General features: G+C 40.4%; 1 protein-coding gene across 1 annotated transcript in view; it reads right to left on the reverse strand.

Annotated features, from left to right (window-relative positions):
- The window catches only part of SLC7A14 (solute carrier family 7 member 14), a 111,174-nt gene extending 97,297 nt beyond the window's left edge, over positions 1 to 13,877 (reverse strand). Inside the window, exon 1 of the mRNA XM_004756566.3 lies at positions 13,593 to 13,877. The gene's annotated coding sequence lies outside the window, so the exon portion shown is untranslated. The remainder of the gene's footprint in view (positions 1 to 13,592) is intronic.
- Positions 13,878 to 17,310: the final 3,433 nt, after the last annotated feature.

The following is a 17,310-nucleotide window of genomic DNA, read 5'->3' on the forward strand; positions in this document are numbered from 1 at the left end:
CTAAAGAAGAAATGGTGTGGGATTTGTCTTTTTTCATTTTCTTGAGTGCTACCAATGTTTCTTAACTCCACCCAATTGTCTGGTTTCTGGGATTATGAATCTAATAACCTGTTACTTACAATGAATTTTGGATGAACTTCGGTCTATTATCAAAATGATGGGAGTCGTGGACCCTGTCTTCTTTCCTCTGGGGCACACTGTTCTCTGTGATAATCTGTACTTGAGCAATGTATATATATGTATATATATGTATATATATATGTATATATGTATATATATCCTCTAGACTAGAAACTGTGCCAAGCTCTTCCATAACCAGCTTCTTAATATGATAGATGGGCCAGTATAGTATGGGAGGTGGTAAGTTGTGGATATTCTAAATAAGGTTTTGGAATGAACTCCTGGGCAGTGTAATTAGTCATTTCCATCCATCCTTAGGGAATTTTACAATGAATTGGGGGACGGGGTGGCGGAGAGTGGGGAAAATGCTGTGTTAGAAAGCATTAGAAATAAACCCTCAGAAAGGATCAGCTGTGTGGAGGGAATAGCATGAGCCTGGGAGTCAGGGAGTTTAGCCACAATGTTGCTTTTGACTGTGCAACCTTGAAGAAGTGGCTTCACTTCTTTGGTTCTCAGTTTCCACTGTGTAAAATGAATGGGTTAATTTAGATGATTTCTATTGGATGTATATTGAATAAGAGGTGGAGGAAAGGTGGCCAGAGAAAAAGAAGTAGGGAATAACCAATCTCAGAACTTAAATATGCACATATTAAATAGACTATGAAATAAAATTTAAGACTAAGTACACTATGAAATAAATTTAAGACAACAAGCCTGGATAAATTATTAGGAGTGTGCAGATGGGTAAAAAATTTAAACCTGTTACAAAGAGGTCTGATGCTCTCGGATCTGAAATCCTCTCTGATGTGCTATGTGTGCAAGCAACTTCATTTTTCTGAAGGATCCCTCATGTAGAAAATAGAGAGGCTGTGATTATTTATATGCAAGCATGAATAGCATATTATTTACAGAACCACCGGAGATTAAGATGGCTTCTTGTTCAGGCTGTGCCTCTGTAATCTCTGGCAGTTTGAAATGAGGAGGCAGGGGAGGGCGTGTGAGGCGGGGGAAGAATGTCATGCCCGTGTGTTTGGTATGACGTTTGTCTGTGTTTCTGAGAAAATGCGCTCATGTAGAAGCAGCTCAGGATCTGATCTATCATCTGGCTGTAATGAGGGAACTATATCTTAATAGCGAGCAATGGAAAACTTGGAGCTTCATAAATACTTAATAATCACATTATGTGTTACATTGGATTATGTTCAGATGATGAATAAAATTCCCGAAGGCAGCACAGAGCAGGACAAAATGCTATGGACTAAGAGGACAGACAAGACTCTAGTTTTTGTCCTGTTACTAATTTGCTGCTGAACTTGGGCAAGTCACTTGATATCTCTGGGTTTTTTTTTACTTCAAATGTAAAATATAGAGAAAGGGGAAGGCTAGGATGATTTCTGAGGTTCTTTCTAGGCATGAAGTTAGACTTTGATGATTCTGGTGTGGGCCAGAACCACCCCTGAATTCAGTGGTATTTTTAAAATACTCATAAAAAACTCTATTCGAAGGATAAATTTCAGGTTGAATTAATACATCCTCCCAGCTGCATTCAAGTTTCGTCAGTCTTTCCGGTATGACCTTCCACTATTCCCAGCTAGGTCTTTAACTAAGACATCAGCCAGCACATAATGTCATTTACATGCACATTTCTAGCATTTGCTTATGATGTTCCCACTTCTACAATGGCTTTCCCTCTTATTTACCCACATGAGGAAATACTTCATATCATTCAAAGTACAATTCCATTGTACTTCTTCTATGGACATAAATCGTTCCCTGGTCTGTCCTTGAGACTTCCTCATAACATGTCATAACATATATTGATATGTTGCACACATGTTTAGTGGAGATTATATCTGTCGACTGTCAGATTGTTGCTGAGGGGAGGGATTGTGTCCAGTGCTCAGCTAGACCCAAGCCCGTCACAAAGTAAGTCACAATGTTTCACCAATGAACTGCAAAGATTTTCAGAACCATGACTCACCCATCTTGGGTCCTTGTATGCCAGCCTCTAGTCTGAGCCCTGCAATATGGCATGTTAACCTCTTGGGACACCTTGCCTCTGCTGATGTTAGAGGGGGATTCTTGTAGAAGGTTCTGAGGGTGAGTTTGAAAACTATTGATCTCTGACCTCATATTTTCCTTCTTAAAATTATAGAAAGCTCAGTGCTGCTTCTGAGCTGCTGCAGACTTCACATGAGTGTGACTGGCTGGATTTTACCTGGGGGAGGTTATCAAAAGTAAATTCTCTCCATATCAATTAGGGATTTAGGGACGAAGAACAGCACATTACTTTTAGCACTCTTTCTCATTGCAAGAAGAGCTGTTGGAATTTTGGAGTCATATTATTTTTATTTTGCAAGATTGTCCTGCCTAGTGCAAGATATTTAGCATCCTTTGATCCCCTGTGATTGGGACAATAGAAAATACCCCTTAATGAGGTGGCACTGCTCCAGGTTGAGAACCATTGATTTAGAAGAAGAAGGACTCCCACATTATAAATATCACTTTCTCGACATGCATGTTTCAATCCAAGGTCTTCTGAACCCATAAGATTTTGGTTTAACTGTGAACTTTAAGACTGGGTATCAGCAACTTGAGAGTTCTATTCTGTTTGAGAGTTATTTTTGACTGAGAAAGACTGAAAGGATGGAAACCCCATTTCTTTCTTTTAAATAGACTTTATAGTTTGTAAGGAGTTTTAACAAATGCTATCTTATTGGCCCTTCTTGTGATATGAGGAGCATATTCTTTTACTTCAATTTTATAGGTATAGAACTTTAAGAATGGGACATCTGGGTGGCTCAGTGGGTTAAGCCGCTGCCTTTGCCTTGGGTCATGATACCAGGGTTCTGGGATTGAGTACTGCGTGGGCTCCTTGCTCGGGCAGGGAGCCTGCTTCTCTCTCAGCCTCTGCCTGCCTCTCTGCCTCCTTGTGTGCTCTCTCTCTTTCTCTCTGACAAATAAGTAAATAAAATAATATTAAAAAAAAAAAAAGAAGAAGGTGAATGGTGCTGGCTCAAGTTTCACGGCCATTTCAAAGTGGAGACTGGAAACCAGGTCTCAGCTGACTCCTAAACCATCCCACTCTCTATAAAGTATCTAGAAAAAACAGAGGTAGAAGTAAACTTATGCATTCTATAGTTGGTTTTGGTATTGGTGGGATATGTAGCTAGTTTAGCAAGTCAGAACTAGAGCTAAAGAATAAAAGAATATATAAAATATGTAAAATAATATATATCAAGTACATAATATATATTACTGTATTATATAAATTATTATTACATAATTGCACACCTGTCAGAATGGCTAAAATCAACGACACAAGAAATAACAGGTGTTGGCAAGGATGTGGAGAAAGGGGACCCCCCACTTGCACTGTTGGTAAGAATGCAAACCAGTGCAGCCTTTCCAGAAAACAGTACAGAGTTTCCTCAAAAAGGTAAAAAGACAATTCCCCTATAATCTAGCAATCACAGTACTAGATATTTACCCAAAGAATACAAAAATACTAATTCAAAGGGATACACACACCCTAAAGTTTAGAGCAGAATTATCTACAGTAGCCAAATTATGGAAAGAGCTCAAGCGTCCATCAACTGATGAATGGGTAAAGAAGAGATGGTATATATAAATACAATGGAATATTACTCAGCCATAAAAAGGAACGAAATCTTACCATTTGCAACAACATGGGTGGAGCTAGAGAATATCATGCCAAGTGAAATAAGTCAGTCAGAGAAAGATAAATACCATATGATTTTACTCATATTTGAAATTAAAAAAACTAAACAAATGAGCAAAGGGAAGAGAGAGAGAGGGAAAGAGAGAGGCAAACCAAGAAATACACTCTTACCTATAGGGAACCAACTGATGGTTACCAGAGGGGAGGTGGGGAGGGGATGGGTGAAATGGGTGATGGGGATTAAGGAGTGCACTTGTTGTGATGAACATTGGGTATTTTATGGAAGTGTTGAATCACTATATTGAACATCTGAGACTAATATTACACTGTATGTTAACTAGCTCAAATTTAAATGAAAACTTCAAAAAATTTTTTAAATTTATAAAGAATAAAACAATGCATATAAAATACATAAACAAATATTTGTATATTTAAAAATTATTATATAATCCTGTATTTCTGGAATAAAATATATGTACATACTAGGCTGTTGTCAGAGCATTCTTGACTTATTAGATATGATATTTTAAGCGCAGGATGTCCATGAACAGATTTAGTACCTGTTGAAATCTACAGTGAAATAGATGGGAACTGTGGTGTACTGTGTTTATGAGTAATTTGGTAAGGTAGGCTTACTCAGAAGAAAATGAGTTTCACACACGATTTTGAAAGCTTTAGTCTTTTTTTGGGGGACTGAATCCCACCACCAGGAACTGACACTCTGGAAACTCTCTCTTCCTCAACCTTAAAAACTGTCTAGATTGTTACTTTGAGTCAAAAAGTTAGAGACAAGGGGCGCCCGGGTGGCTCAGCGGGTTAAGCCTCCTCTGCCTTTGGCTCAGGTCATGATCTCAGGGTCCTGGGATTGAGCCCTGCATCAGGCTCTCTGCTCAGTGGGGAGCCTCCTTCCGCTTCTCTCTCTGCCTGCCTCTCTGCCTACTTGTGAACTCTCTCTTTGTGTCAAATAAATAAATAAAATCTTAAAAAAAAAAAAGTTAGAGACAAAAACCAGAAGATGCCATTGAATAATGAAGATGTGGTAGGGTGACTTCTGTGGCCTTAGAAGGTGCTGAATACTGCACCAGCATCCCTGTGTTTGTGGCAATGCAAGCAGTCCACATGTTCTGGGAAAAACACAGCAGAATGGTTTTCAATACACATAGTGGCTGGCGAAGCACCGATATTCAATATGAAACCTCTGAAAAAATTGATCAATGGCATGATTGCAAAAGGGCAAGAGCTGTCTTGCAGAAAGACAATGCAGCTCACTCTACAGCTCCATCAGCTCCAGAGACCTGAAGTTCTATTTACTCTCTTGATTGCTGTTCTAGCCAGAAAATATAGGTAAAACAGTAATTCCCCCAGAAAAGGGACCTGTGTGTTAAGTGGCTTATAAGTGATGCCCATCAGTTATTTGAGAGACCAGTGCTTTTCAAAGAGGCAGTGTGCACAAAGCACAAAGTTTTATCAATTTGGGCAGATATTTAACTACTTTGGGACCCAGGTTTCTTAACTGTAAAATGGGGATATTAGTATTATCAACATTATAGGGTCATAGTAAGTATAAGTCAATAATTGTTAGCTATGGTCATTAGAGCTGTTATTATTATTGTTGTTACTGAGTAAATTATTAGCATGAAATGTGAGCCTCCAATAAGTAATGGTATAAAAATAAGAATCTTGATTTGTTTTTTTTTATGCAGGCTGAATGAAGCAGAATATGGATAATTCAAATCCTGGCCTCATTTCATAGAACCATAGAATGTTAGGGCTCATAGGATCTGAAATTATTTAATTCAAATCTTTTAGAGATGAAAATGATGGAGATAATGGTTTAAGGGCTAATGTGCCCCTTAAATCCTAGCCCAGATTCTCACAAGGATCTGGGGTATTGATGCTTTTCTTCTGGCTCATTGTCCATGAAATTTCTACTTCTTGACTATCCTTGACTCAGAAGTTCTTTCACCTGAAGGGGCAAATGGAGACACCATGAAATCCAAATACATATACTTTCCTACTCCTAATTGCCCTGGTAAATTTTGGTGGCTAACCTCATTGATCAAATAGGTTTTTATGACTAATGAAAATATGCCTGAGGTTGAAAGTTGCAAAGAGCAGTGGATGGAGAGAGAGGAGGCTCAAATCTTACTTCTGCCTTTGCTGTTAACTTGGGTGACTGTTCTCAGGCTCTTCTCTGTCAAATAAGAGAGTTGGGTTATGTGATTATTACAAACCATTGATGTGATAATATATTGTGCAAATATAGTCTCAAATGAACCATTAAGTCTTTATAATTATGAAGACTATTTTGTCATCAGAATGTTCAAACACCTGAATGCAATTGTTTTTTTAAATTTGCTAATTATTTAAGAAACAAAGAAAAATAACAATTTAATACACGAACAGGCCATGGAAGCTAGCTTGCTCATTTGTAGGACAGTTTATCGGGTTGGAATATTTTGCCTTCAGCAAGTGAGAGTCAGTTAATTCTAGGCATTTGGTTATTGATTTGCTAGAATAGAATGATCGATTTTTCTTTCATTTTTGTCAGTAACAACCCGTTAAAACTCTTACAGGAAGGCCCAATTATTCCCAGAAAAGGATAATATTCTGTGATCTTCTAGACTGTGATGTCAAAGCTCTCTAATTAATGCATGTGCTTTAATTCTAAGCTAAGATCCTTCTGAATTTAGGAACAATAGTAATTACCAGTCAAATACTTTGTCAAGGAAATAATAAATATCTTTTTAAAGTAAAAGTGGAAAATAACATACAACTCTATTTAAGCTTTGACTTTATGGAGTTGCCTCATCGCAGTGAAATGTGAGACCATCGGCTAATGTGTCCCTTGTTTCCTGGAGGAAAGCAGCAAGACCCAATTCTCAGGAGCAGTCTGTCTTGGCCCACTACAACCTACACTCCCAAAAGAGTTACAAGTGTGGTTTTCAGGGTAAGATTTGATGTTCTGTGCTTATCTCCTGTTTTATTTGCTAAAGGAAAATGCCACAGCGTATACTCATTTCTTGGCTAGATGAGTGTATGACATGAACTGACCTGAACCATGGCCTTAATTCAACATGTTTATTGAGCATTCATGTGCCATGCTATAGGAGTTCCAAACACCCATGATTACCAATATAGGACAAGCCTCAGTTATTTTATCAAGCAAATGATTGCTTGTTAGCAGCACAAATTTCAAAGCTACATTGTTAATTCTCTTCCTTTTCTGAGATATAAAATTATTGAAATCTCCCAAGCTAAAGACAGTGAAAAGTAAACTCTTTTCAGCTCCAAGGTAGAGTATTTTCCTCCTTCCAAAATCCAAGTCCTTCCGAGAGACAAACAATTCCAATGAAATGAATAAACCATGATTCCCAACAAAAGGTGTCTATTTTTAAAGCCAGCATGAGCTACTAGAGACCAGAGTTGACAATCTAACTAATTTTCCCTTTAGTAATATAATTTCATATGCAACAAAGGCCTGAGAATGGCACACTTGACTGTTACTTGGGGCTGATTTCAGCTATTTCTTTGGCATAGAATCTTATAAATTACCACTCGTGCCTTAACAAAGTCTGAATAAAGGTAAACTAGGTTCTAGAAAAGGAAGTAACTTGCCGGAGCTCCTGGAACTAGAGATAGAATCTATAGCCCTTAGCTATACTCAGCTTGATTTCTCAGGTGCTTCTTCCCATCCCCCCCATAAACAAAATTATTACTTCATTGAATTTTCAGGATTAATAGCAAACATAATACAGTTAAGACTCAGGTAATGGAATAGCTTCCTTTGCAGGCTTATTTTCTATAATGCCTGAGCATTGTGTTAATTTTGTGTTATAAGAGAAAAATATTTAAGTATCAAAATGACAATCTATTAAAGAAGGCATGATTGTGTTTTTGTCTGCAATTTCCTGACCTAGTCAGGGTTATAAGAAAGCACTCCTTCTTGAGTTATAAACACTGTAGATCAGGGTTTAGGAATAGGCAATAGATGCCAGGTTTGGCAGTAAATGTTAGCTAAGTTGTAGGAGTGCTGACAGCATTGTCTCCATCTTTGGCCTTTTATCTCGTTCGTGCCCATACAGTGAACTTCCTTAGGGCTCCGTGTTCCAGGCCCCTTAGAAGTTAATGTGTGTCTTGATCAGAATACGGGAAGGCTTGCTCTGACCTTCCCTGAAGTGGCACACAGAGGTTTCCACTTCGGATGACCAATAGAGATGACTGGCACACAGGTGTGCCACTTTAGGTAACTACCCCTTGACCTCACCACAATGCCCTTTGTTCTATAAGAGATGTGGATTAAGGTTCAGAGGGGGTAGAGAATAACTGCATCGTGCCCTGGATCTTCTGGCCTCCCAATTTCCCCTGTCAGTAAGTTAAGCTTCCACTTACGACCCCCAACAGATTTCACTTTAGATAAGGGATGGTGTAGAGACCCTTTATGTAAGATCAGAATTCCTAATGTACCTTTAAGAATTCAGTCAAACTGATAGTCTTTACTTTTATTTTGGGTTAATCAATGCATGAAATAGAATTATTTTTGTTTTCATCAATTCATGAAATGGGTAGAAGCTCATTAAATCATCTCCTTCACCCATCCATGCGAAGAATGTCAATAATACTTTTTCTGTTATCTGAACCACTATTGTCATGATTGGTTAATGGCTGGCAATTGACTTAGAGCTTTTAGTTAAAGAAGGGCTCCTGGTGGCTCAGGTTGAGTCTTGATTTTGGCTCAGGTCACGATCTCAGGGTTTTGAGATTGAACCTGCATCAGGTTTCCCACTCAGCAGGGAGTCCACTTCTCCCTCTCCCTCTGTCCTTCCCCCTGCTCATGCACTAGCTCATGCCCTCTTGCTCTCAAATAAATAAATCGATTTTAAAAAACTGTTAGTTAAAGGGTAAAAGCTGTTTCAGAACCACTGAGACTTTCTAGGTTTTTGTTTTTGTTTTTTTTCTGGAAAAAGGAAAATATTCAGGGCAAAATAAAGTAAACCATGAGCAATAAACAGTATTTCAGTTCATAGGAATTAACCAAGAAGATTTTTTCTTCAGCATTCTACTTTTCAGGGAAAAAAATTACAACAAAAGCAAAATATGTTTTTTCAAATTCAATGTGAAGTGTAATTTATTTTATTCCTTGATATACCACCAAATTTTAACATATTTAGAAATCTGCACATCATAGTTTTCCTACCACTCATAACTGGATAGTGTTAGTCATCTAGCTCACTGAAAATAAACTTCACTTACATGGGGAAAAAACAAAATATATTTATCTGGGATTAAAAGTGTTCAGAAATGCATTCAGTTTAAACTACCCTATTTGTTTATATACTATACAATATCTATAAGAATTATCAACCATTACATATCAATCATGCTCTCTGAAAAGGACTTTCATTTACCTATTTTGAGTCTTACAATAACCCTTTGAGATTGGTGTAGCAATTCTCATCACCATTTTACAAATGAAGGAGTGGAGCTCCAGAGGGCCATATAATGTCACCAAGTAGGAAATGGCTCACTTACTACTATCTCTAAGTCCTGTATTCTTTCTATATTTATCATACCATACTTACTAAGACATAAACACATAAACACACACATATATAAATGTTGTTACATGTATATTTAATATGCATATGTGTATATGTGTGTGTGTGTGTGTGTGTATGTGTGTGTGTATAAAACCTGAATTTTGAATAAGAACTTCCAGGTTATTTCTAAGCTGGAACCCAGGAAACTAGCAAGACCCATTCCTGGTCTCACTTCATGGTAAAATGGAATCTATATGAAGCAAATCCCATGGTTGCCAGCTCCTTTAGTGAGACATGTACTGTTCTTGCTAGACTTATTGTCTTGAGTCTATTTGGGATTTTGGGGGTGTCCTAGGCTACAAGTACCTTTTCCTCCTTTGTTGGAAGAAGTTTTAAAGCACGATCCCTATTTCTTCTTCACGGTTCTTCAAGTTCTCATTTCCCATGAGGATGTTTTCAGCAATTTCCAAAGCAGCATTGTCCAATAGAATTTTGTGCAATGCTGGAAATGTTCTATATCTACATTGTTCCATTAAGTAGCCATTAGAGACATATGGCTATTGGGCACTTGAAATATGGCTAGTGTGATTAAAAAATTGAAGATTTAAAGTTAATTGAATGCTAATGTTGATTAATTAAAATTTAAATAGGTACATGTGACTAATGATACCATATTGGGCAGAATGGTTCTAGACAGTTTAAGATTATGGTTTACAGGGCCCAGAGCATCCCAGCAACAACATCCTTACAGGAGCAGTCTGTGAGGGCATAATAGAAGTTATGTATTTAGTTATGAATTGTGCCTTAGTTGGTTCTAGATGGGGTTTGAAGCAAATCTTTAATATTAAAATTAAGAAGGTATATAGAGACCTTTAAGTAAAAGATAACAAATGAAGGGAAAATATGATGTGGTAAATATTGAGATAAAAGAACAGAACATTACCATTTGAGCTGAATTTGAGTTTCTAAACTTTACACATTGGAACAAGACAGAACAATTCAATTCAATATAAAAATTTTCTTCTTGCCAGTACAAATATTAGGGTTACAAGAATCCAGTTAATAAAGTTAAGATTTTATTAGGGACTGAAAGAGAAGCAAGAAGAAATACATAGAACATCAGATTTGCTGCATGTTAGAGTGGACTAGAACTGTAGGACCACCTCTAACGAAATTATCTACTTGACAGAATTGTGAAGATTCAATGAAATTATTTATGAAAGGACCTAGGATAGTGCCTCACAGTTCATTGATATTAGCACTTCTAATGATCATTTAATTCGGCCTGGATCTTTTTAAGGCCTCTTCCAAGTACCTGTGAGAACATAGGAAAATGCTTAGGATAATTTATTTGAAAAATTATTTTGGGGGAATAGACCATAGAAGAGGAAGTACAGGCAACACGAAGGCAAGCAGAGAAATGTCATAGCCACATCCCCATTTTCAAATTACTACCATAAGGAGAACTGTTGCTGAAGAAGGTGGGTCAGGTATGTTGGGTCAGACAGCAATGAAACAGTGAGATCAGAGGGAAGAATAGGAAGAAAATGTAGGTAACACAAGTGTTTGTATTTTAGGTATTTGTATCTGTGGCTTTTATTGAATGTACTTTACTGATGCTAATGTTCTTGTCAAAAATAACCAAAGAAAGAAGCAGGGAAAAATATTCGAGTCACCACGAGGGTAGTGAAAAGGACACTGACCTTGGAATCGAGTTATTGGGATTCCAATTCTAACTTCTCAATCATGAGACTTAGACTAATCATCATCTTTTGGTCCCCAAATTCCCCTTCTTGGAAAACAATGATCTGCATGATGCTGAATGATCTTTACGGTTATTCCAGCCCTAAAACTCAAGAGCATAATTCTAAATATTAAACCACTTGTGGGTTCTAGTCTTCCAGATCCCATGAAGCTTTGCTGCTCTATCAGGAAAGCCTATTGTTTTAGTCCTCTAACTTGTTTCTGTAATCCTAAATATCAAGTTGTGTGAAGAGTGGTATCTCAATCAGCATGCACAAAAGCAGTTGGTATGGTGGGAGTGAGTGACAGTGGGTGGGTGAACAGATTAAAGAGGAATGGGTTGGAAGAGAGTAGCATGTGTGCAAAAGAAAGTAGACCTTCCTCTTTTGGCATTCTTTTGCTAATTCTCCAATAACAGCAATCCAAAGCCAAATGCCAAAATGAGGGCATGAAAATTGCTTGGAGTTTGGAGTTAAGCAGACCTGAATTTGAATCCAAGCTCTAGATTCAAGACATCTAACTTCATTTTTCTTATCCTTGTGATATTTACAGTTAGCAGCTATTACGAAGATTGAATGAGGTAATATTACCCAGCAGATAGTAGATGTTCAGTAAATATTTTAACTTGGCCTCCCCAAATTGGTTCAATTCTTTCTCATTTACCCATAATATAAAAGACTAACCAAAGAAACAGCCATGCAGGGCTGCTTAGAGATCTATATCTAGAGGATGTAAACAATCTGGGGAGGGGAGGGAAGGAAGGGTACTAAAGAGAGAAAAAAAACCATAGCCAGGAATAGATAGCCCAGGCTCGCCATTAATAAAGTGAAGCCTCACAGTTCTCTGGTTCCTGAAAGCCACAAAAGTGTTCATCAGAATAACAACCTAACTGCTTTTCCAACACTTTGCCAGTAGGAAGATTCACCGCACAGACAGAAGACATAGAAAGCGGAGCCACCCATCCTTTTCCGACCTGAAGTTAGCAAATACGGATTCTGGAGTGACACCCACTCCCTGCTCCTCGACCCAAGTCCGGAGTACCTCCTTCCAAGAGGAGTCCGGGGGAAGGCACAGAACCGCGGAACGCAGAGCACCTATACCTGTCTCTCCAGTTTGCTTATTCCATCTGATCCTCCTTACATGGTTCTAACGCAGTTTCTGCCTGCGGGAAGTGCTGGGAAGCGGTGAGCCGCCAGTTCTCCCGCGCTATTAGCTCCCGGCCTCGCCGAACTTTCAGCACCGCGGACAGCGCCCACACCTGCTGTCCACTCGCTCTCAGGCCCACGCTCCAGCCTGGTGCTGCTTTGCTGCCTAGGATGTTCTTCAGGACCCCTTACCCAGGGGGATAGGCGGGTTTACACTCTGTGGTCCTTGGCCAACTCCTTCCAGGGGCTGGCCCCATCACTCCGAAGATTCCATCTGTTCCCCCTCCCAAGTTTTTCCTCTGAATTTGTATCCAGTTCAAGACTCTCAGTTCAGGCAGGACTCTGAATGGAGTCTCGCACAGACAGCGCGGTGAGGAGTGCCAGGAGCAGAGGAGAGAGCCCTGCTGTTCTAGTTTTCCTTCTGTCTTTCCTCTGTTTTCCCTTTGCTTCTAGTCATTTGGCGACTTCTATCTTACTTTTCTATCACAATCTAAAATACACGTGTGGGGGGGTGACTCTCGAGAGGGAAGAAGGTTGGGGGCTCCATCACGCGTGGCCACACTGCCTTACTCTAGTCCTCTGGATTTGTAAAAAACGGATGTATTTGGGATGGGGGAAGAAAGGAAGCTCAGACGGGGTGAATAAGTGCGGGCGAGAATCCTCTCCCCGGGGCTGCTCTCTCTGGCCAGAGATCTTCCCTGGACATTTCTCCCATCACGTCCTTCTCGCTGCCCCGCCACGTATCACCACTCTCTGGGGACAGATACCCCTTGTGGAGGGGACCAGCCTAGGCTGGGTATCAGGCTCAGCTGGAGTCCTTTTGAAGAGTTTTGCTCCCAGGTAAAAGGACATACGTTGTCCCCGCCCTCCCCTCGGGCTACGGCCGGAAAAACGTCCCTTCCTTTCCGTGGGCTCAGTCCTAGGCCCATAACCTAGCTGCGGGAGCTGGGTGTACGACAAGGCAGGGAGAAAAGGACAGGCCCGGCATCTGTGGAGACCCAGGCGACCCGGACACTGCTCGAAGCTCCCTCCTCTGTGTCACGCCGGCCGCGCCAGGGCTGCATTTGCCCCAACCCCGCCTCCCCTGAATCGGAACCTGGCGTCCCCAGACCCCGCACACTGTCCAGACCCCATTCCTGGCCAGATACAGAGAGACCCCAACCCAGCTCCTTCCTTCTTCCAAAGGACCCCTTCCCGGAGGGCGCCCTCAGCCTCCGCGCCATGTTCCTGTTTCCCCCCTCCCTCTGGCTCCTGCTCCCTCGTTCATTCAACAAGAAGCGACCATCCTATTAGTGGGGGTCTAATTTGGGTGCAGGGTTTGTGGAGGGGAACAGACTGCGGCGAAGGGTTACGTTAACTCACCAGAGGGCTGGAGGCGATTAACAGGCTGCGGGGACTGGTGGCTAGTCGTCTGCACTTACAGCGCCAGAGTCTGTCTCTCCCACTGTGATGCGGAGTGGCGGCGGCAAAGGAAGGCAGGAGGTAGCCGCTGCTGCTGAACAGCTCCTCAATTATTCAGTTCGACCCCCTCCTCACCTCCCTCCAAGCAGCCTGTCAGTCTTCTCTCCAGCTCGCCTGTCTCCGCCTTCCTGGAGTCACATGGGCGGCCCATTACATTATTGAGCTGAGGCCTCTCTCCAGACGCCCCCGCCTCCCAGCGCGCACACACGCACACGCGCGCGGGAGCGCGCGTACACACACACACACACACACACACACACACACACACCCAGCTTTATGTCACTCTCAACTCCTCTGTGGTCTACTGAGCCTCCGGGTGCCGTTTCCGGTATCTCAGGCTGTCCTAAGGCTTAGGGGGCCCCTTGCCTGTTCCCTGCCTTGAGAAAGCAGGGCCAGGCAGAAGTCTGCAGTGTCAGTGAATTGAGAAGGCATCCTCCAGCAGCTCCACCTTTGCTGGACTTGGCGCTGAACTACGCAGGTTCTCCAGACCTGCTTCCTACCCTCTGAAAGCTTCCCTCCTCCTTTGCTGAGCCTTGCTGCTCTTAAATTTATTCCACTTCCCCAGCATTACTGGAGAGAAGGGATGGGAGAGATTGATTTCATCTCTCTTCCTAAAAAAAGATAAGACCCTCCTCCTTCTCCAAAACTCGAGTAGGTCAAATTCATCTTTGGGTTCTCAGCATCTTATGAATGGAAAGACTGTGGGTTTGAGATTTGAAGACCCACCAGGAATTCCAGTCTGTGTGAGCTTGGGTTACTTAACTCCCATGCTTTCTTCTCTCATCTGTGAAATGATCACCTCACAGGACTGTTATGAGAATTCTAAACGATGATTTTCTTGAAATTGCCTAGCACAGTCCTGGACACATACTTGTAACTCAATAAATGAGAGTTCTTCCCTTGCCTCTATTAAAATAAATTTTAGAAAACAACACTGTGATTTGTGCCAGCAGAATGCAAGTATTTTCTATGAAATTGGGATGGGCATCTGTGAGGTTAGCTAGAGAGATAACCAGTCTGAAATGGGGCAGGAGAGACACAGACTTATATTTTTCATTGGTTCCATTATAGTAAGTATCCCAGAACTATGTTACGACTCAAAAGGATGAGGATTACATTGTACTAATCCAGGCATGTTTGGTCTCATCAGAGAAAGAATTATTTAACATGCACTGAGTAGACTGATATAGATGGGAACTACCCACATGAATTCTTGCATCTTTGGTCCAAGCCCTCAAAAATACATGGATACTGATGAAATGTAACTCTCTACCCTTGGAAATAAATTCACTGGACTTGTGTTTCAGAAGAATACTGGCTGACTGATACCCTCTCCCTAGGATAGAGCAGTTCAAATCTACCTTTAGTTTGCGGATTTTAGTTTAGAGGCTCTGGTTCTCCCCAGAAAACTGACTGAATGATGCCAGGACAGTCTTGGTTAATACACCTAGCTCAAGCTCATTACTATCTTGGATCCAGATCTGAAGTCTTGAGACATCCCTAAAGATTATGAGAGTCTTGCAGGGTATGTCAGACCTCCTGGGATACCCAAGAAGCTCTGAAATATTAAAGGAAAGTCATAGAGTTAAATAATCAGAATTTTAGAGTCTTGGTGCATGTTCTGCCTGTTACTTATTGTATGGTCTTTGGCAAATCACTCAAGCTTTCAGAGTGTCACCTTTAAAATGAGAATAGAGGGGTTCCTTGGTGACCCAGTTGGTTAAACATCTGCTCAGGTCACCATCTTCAGGTCCTGGGGTGGAGCCCTGCATAAGGCTCCCTACTCAGCAGACAGTCTGCTTCTCTTTCTCTCCCACTGTCCCTCCCTGTTCATTCTTTCTCTCTCTCAAATAAAGAAATAAAATCTTTCAAAAAAATGGGATTAGAATGTTTATCTGCCTTCTCTGTGAGATAGTTGTAATACTAAAATGGGATAATGTGTAAGAAGACACACTGTAAAAGGTAAAAAAGGTAAACAAATGCAAGCTGTTAATATTATGGACTGAATATGGATGGAAAAAACCCTGAATTTGTCTAGATGCATTATAGGCATGATGGGAAGATAGGGTTTGTCATAAGATGGGCACCTATTAAGATGTGAATGTATTTCTGTAAATCTGTGTGTGTGTATGCAACTCAGGGGCTGTGGTGTTTTGAGCATTGTGCTTTTTCCTTTTCACTCTTCTGTGATGGATTGCTGGATTAAATCTCATTTTTCCCCCCTGGCCTTTCATTTTTAAAACACCACCAGCCACAGTCACAGGGGTTTTGAGTACTTAATATCTGAGATAAGTTAGTGCTTGTATTTCAGGACAGTAGAGTTGAGATTTTTCTGTCTTTGCTAGGTAAAATTGATTTGCGTCAGAAATTCAAAATGGGTTTGATTTCAAAATAAAAAATATTCAGCATCCAGGAGCTATTTCCAGTTATTCATCAACACCTAAATGGTGATATGAATCTCCAATCCACTGCCAATAAATCCAATGAAATCCTCACACAAACCAGAAACCTCTGAGGAAGCTCCCCTACCTTTAAACAGACTTTAGTCCAGTTATCTGGTTTATTTCCTTTTAATATTCCTTAGAAAGTATCAATCTAGGCCTCTTTAAATTTAGAGGGAGCAAAAGACTGGAAGGTGCCTACTCATGCTTCTAAACATATCATTTAAAAATATTGTTCAGGCTAGGTAAAATGCAGCCTCTGACTCCTACCCACTTCTGTGTTGTCACGACAAAACATGAGAAATGGAAGAGTAAGTATGAAATAATTTGCCAGAAAAATGGTGCTTTTATAAGCAGTTACTCTGATGAGTATACATTTTAGAGAATTTTGAATAGTTTCACCAGAAATTTCTCTGGCACTCTGAATAATTTTTTTTTGAACCAGTTTTGAATACTCAAATCAACTTTACCCAGCTAAGGGCAGAAAAAGGAGGTTGGGGGAACAGATGTTGGATTGGTTGCAATAGAAAGGTTATACCTTAACAATGATTTCTTGATAAAATTTCCCTTGGGTCCTACTCCTTTACTTATAAGCTCTTATCTTTTGCCTCTTGGCTGTTGCCTTCATAAGCCAGTGGAGATACTTTTCAGCTGTTGGCAGAGCATAAATGAGCCAACAAATAGAAAGGCAGTAGATAAAAATGTGTAGAGTCACACATAGTAGGAGAACTTGATACATATCTCAGTTCTAGGGTTCAGCAATGACACTACAGAGTGACTGCTAACTAGACCTTGAAAGTATACATCCTTGCTTATTTATTCCAGTTGGAATATGGGAGGGTTGAATCATTTATTCAACATGTTCTAGACACTTGAGATATGGCCACAAACGATACAGAGATGACTCCTGCTCTCCTTTAGCTTACAATCTAAGGGAGAGAGTCAGACTCTAAGCAAGAAAACAAAGAAGTAGAGATAAGCACCATGATAAAAGCAAAATGGAGTGTTATAAACAGGAGTAAAGGGGCACTGCTGTATTGAATGGTGGGGAACTGACAAAGGAAAATGCAGGGGTCCAGACATGAAAGTGATTACTCTGCAAGAAAGGGGTAATACCCTTTTATATAAGGGCTTTTTGCCAAAATTCTGTGTCATTAGCAGGGTAATCATGAAAATCC

This window comes from Mustela putorius, unplaced genomic scaffold, assembly GCF_011764305.1.
Source record: "Mustela putorius furo isolate JIRA1106 unplaced genomic scaffold, ASM1176430v1.1 tig00003834_pilon_pilon_pilon, whole genome shotgun sequence".
NCBI classification, from domain to species: domain Eukaryota; kingdom Metazoa; phylum Chordata; class Mammalia; order Carnivora; family Mustelidae; genus Mustela; species Mustela putorius.